A 3,996-nucleotide genomic window follows, 5' to 3' on the forward strand; every position below is an offset into this window, starting at 1 on the left:
CATGAGGAGAAAAGGTCAATAAAGATGATCAATAAATAATGAAAATATTTCATATCAAGTTGCTCAAGTTGACAGTCATTATTCTTTACCTCTACCATTTCTCGATGATGTAATGATTCCAAACAACAGATATCTGGAGTTCCCAGCAGACAGAAGATCTTGCAAAAAAAAAAATTGATTTAAAAAAAAATGCATAGGGATCATTCCGTGAGATCAACATGAGATCCTTGGCCAAAAAAAAAAAAAAAAAAAATTAAAAAAAATCTGGTGAAAGAAATGCATATAGAAGAAAGACACAATATTAAATGTCATAAATGTATAATGACTGAGTAACCCTCTATTTTGTTGAGGGGATCAAAATGACAATTTTGAGATTTGAAACCGAATTACAGGGTAAAAATGACTTTGGCTGTATCATCATTTTATTTTAACACAGAGGTTGGTAGGTCTATTAGTAAAATCTGTTTACTTTAGTCATTTTGCATAATATGCTAACAGTGACAGTAAAATATTATTATTATTATTATTTTTTGCATGCCTGTAACTAGAAGTAGCCTTTCATTCAGCCTTTTTTTTTAAAGGTATATTGATATCTTATTTTGATTCTTAATTTTTTTTGGCGTCTTCACTATATATTGTTCAGTCCCAGATATGGAGATCCTAATTCTGAAGTAAAGTAAAAGTAAAGTGGTCGACTGTACATATTTTCAGTGGTCATACTTTTTTTTTTTTTTTTTTAAAGAGGAGTATCTGGAGTACAAATAATGTTGAAACTAGAAATGTGTATATATATATATATATATATATATATATATATATATATATATATATATATATATATATATATATATATACATACAGTCTTGTTCAAAATAATAGCAGTACAATGTGACTAACCAGAATAATCAAGGTTTTTGGTATATTTTTTATTGCTACGTGGCAAACAAGTTACCAGTAGGTTCAGTAGATTGTCAGAAAACAAACAAGACCCAGCATTCATGATATGCACGCTCTTAAGGCTGTGCAATTGGGCAATTAGTTGAAAGGGGTGTGTTCAAAAAAATTGCAGTGTCTACCTTTGACTGTACAAACTCAAAACTATTTTGTACAAACATTTTTTTTTTCTGGGATTTAGCAATCCTGTGAATCACTAAACTAATATTTAGTTGTATGACTACAGTTTTTTAAAACTGCTTGACATCTGTGTGGCATGGAGTCAACCAACTTGTGGCACCTCTCAGCTGTTATTCCACTCCATGATTCTTTAACAACATTCCACAATTCATTCACATTTCTTGGTTTTGCTTCAGAAACAGCATTTTTTAAATCACCCCACAAGTTCTCAATTGGATTAAGGTCTGGAGATTGGGCTGGCCACTCCATAACATTAATTTTGTTGGTTTGGAACCAAGACTTTGCCCGTTTACTAGTGTGTTTTGGGTCATTGTCTTGTTGAAACAACCATTTCAAGGGCATGTCCTCTTCAGCATAGGGCAACATGACCTCTTCAAGTATTTTAACATATGCAAACTGATCCATGATCCCTGGTATGCGATAAATAGGCCCAACACCATAGTAGGAGAAACATGCCCATATCATGATGCTTGCACCTCCATGCTTCACTGTCTTCACTGTGTACTGTGGCTTGAATTCAGAGTTTGGGGGTCGTCTCACAAACTGCCTGTGGCCCTTGGACCCAAAAAGAACAATTTTACTCTCATCAGTCAACAAAATGTTCCTCCATTTCTCTTTAGGCCAGTTGATGTGTTCTTTGGCAAATTGTAACCTCTTCTGCACATGCCTTTTTTTTAACAGAGGGACTTTGCGGGGGATTCTTGAAAATAGATTAGCTTCACACAGACGTCTTCTAACTGTCACAGTACTTACAGGTAACTCCAGACTGTCTTTGATCATCCTGGAGGTGATCATTGGCTGAGCCTTTGCCATTCTGGTTATTCTTCTATCCATTTTGATGGTTGTCTTCCGTTTTCTTCCACGTCTCTCTGGTTTTGCTCTCCATTTTAAGGCATTGGAGATCATTTTAGCTGAACAGCCTATCATTTTTTGCACCTCTTTATAGGTTTTCCCCTCTCTAATCAACTTTTTAATCAAAGTACGCTGTTCTTCTGAACAATGTCTTGAACGACCTATTTTCCTCAGCTTTCAAATGCATGTTCAACAAGTGTTGGCTTCATCCTTAAAGGGTTACTTCAGCGATTAGCATATGGCTTTGTATCAGTAGAAACCCTGGAGAATATTCAAATTATTGTGCTTTCCCCCCTCATATCTCCCTGAGACGAGAGATTTATGCATTTTATTTCTGGAAAAATTCCTCCTATGATGCAAAATGACGATTTTTGCATCATAGGAGGAATGTTTGCCCAGAGGCTAAAGACTACAGCCAGCAGAGGGAGCCATTTCCGCATGTTTTGAATCCGCGCATGGGGGATGGAGATCACACTCAGCTGGCAGGGAGAGCTCAGCTTGCAGACAGGATCATTTAAACGGAGCTATGGAGAGCAATGTAAGTCTTTTAACTTCTCAAATTCATTTCTATGAAAGTTAAGCTTGCAAAGGCATGAACTGAAACGCGTGCCAGACTGAACTCGCGTTGTGAATGTATGCCGCGAGTGTAGTCGCGATTACCTCAGCTCTCATCACTCGTGCAGTTAGTGCTCAGTGCTGTGAGACTCGCGCGGTGACTCACTCGTTATATTGAACAGACACGTTCAGTTTTTAATTGTCTCTAACTCAGTCACAGTAATCAAGTTGATGGCGTTGGGAATGGCCTCACAGGGCAGCGAAGCATTCTGGGAATTGTAGTCTTTCATCCCCATGGGACAAAAATACATTTTCTGTCTTTTCTCAGTCTAGAAGACACCAAATTCAAAAATAATTTCACATTTCTACTGCATTGATGACCCAGTTTAAATACAGATTCATCTTCCCAGCGCTGAAGTACCCCTTTAAATAGGGGCCACCTGATTCACACCTGTTTCTTCACAAAATTGATGACCTCAGTGATTGAATGCCACACTGCTATTTTTTTGAACAAACCCCTTTCAACTAATTCAACTAATTGCCCAATTGCACAGCCTTAAGAGCGTGCATATCATGAATGCGGGGTCTCATTTGTTTTCTGAGAATCTACTGAACCTACTGGTAACTTGTTTGCCACGTAGCAATAAAAAATATACTAAAAACCTTGATTATTCTGGTTAGTCACATTGTACTGCTATTATTTTGAACAAGACTGTATATATATATATATATATATATATATATATATTTCTGTCAACAGTTAGAATATACCTGTTTGAGTACCATACATTTATTTTCCAAAGTTTGCAAGTCTGTTACACAAAAAAATTAAGACATCTAAATGCCCTTTTATATTCTGGTTCCAATGATATTATGACAGTCTTTTATTTCACTATGAGACCATACTGATTTATCAGCTATTCCAGCTAATGAGCACGTGCACTTTAAATTCCTTGTTTCCACCTTTTAGCTGTGACCACTTGTAAATCACCAACAATGCACTATAATCAGACAATGCACTTAATAATCAGAAATTTTTATCATTGCATAATGTACTCAGTTATTTATATTTTTAATAATAGCCTATAGGAAATATATTGGCAGATATTCAAAAAGTAGTAGTGATCCGTTCTGTTTCTGTCACTGCGAGCAGACATGCGGGTTTGGCGATTAGCCCAGATGTATTTTCTGAATAGATTATCACGGTTTAATAAATATATTCCTCTCAGTCTATAATAACTGAGCATAACATAATATTGTCATAACATAGCAGGACATGACAAAACAGGTATAACTAAAGAGGCAAAGGAATGCCGCAAGAACAAAACTAGTTGATGTATTGGTGAAGTTTTTAATATTTTATTGACAGTTGCAATGGAAACATTTTAAGCAGCAATCTTTTCTGTGATTGGTTGACAAAAAAAAAAAAAAAAAAAAAAAACTAAACAAAACAAA

Source organism: Pseudorasbora parva, chromosome 3, assembly GCF_024679245.1.
Source record: "Pseudorasbora parva isolate DD20220531a chromosome 3, ASM2467924v1, whole genome shotgun sequence".
Taxonomy (NCBI): domain Eukaryota; kingdom Metazoa; phylum Chordata; class Actinopteri; order Cypriniformes; family Gobionidae; genus Pseudorasbora; species Pseudorasbora parva.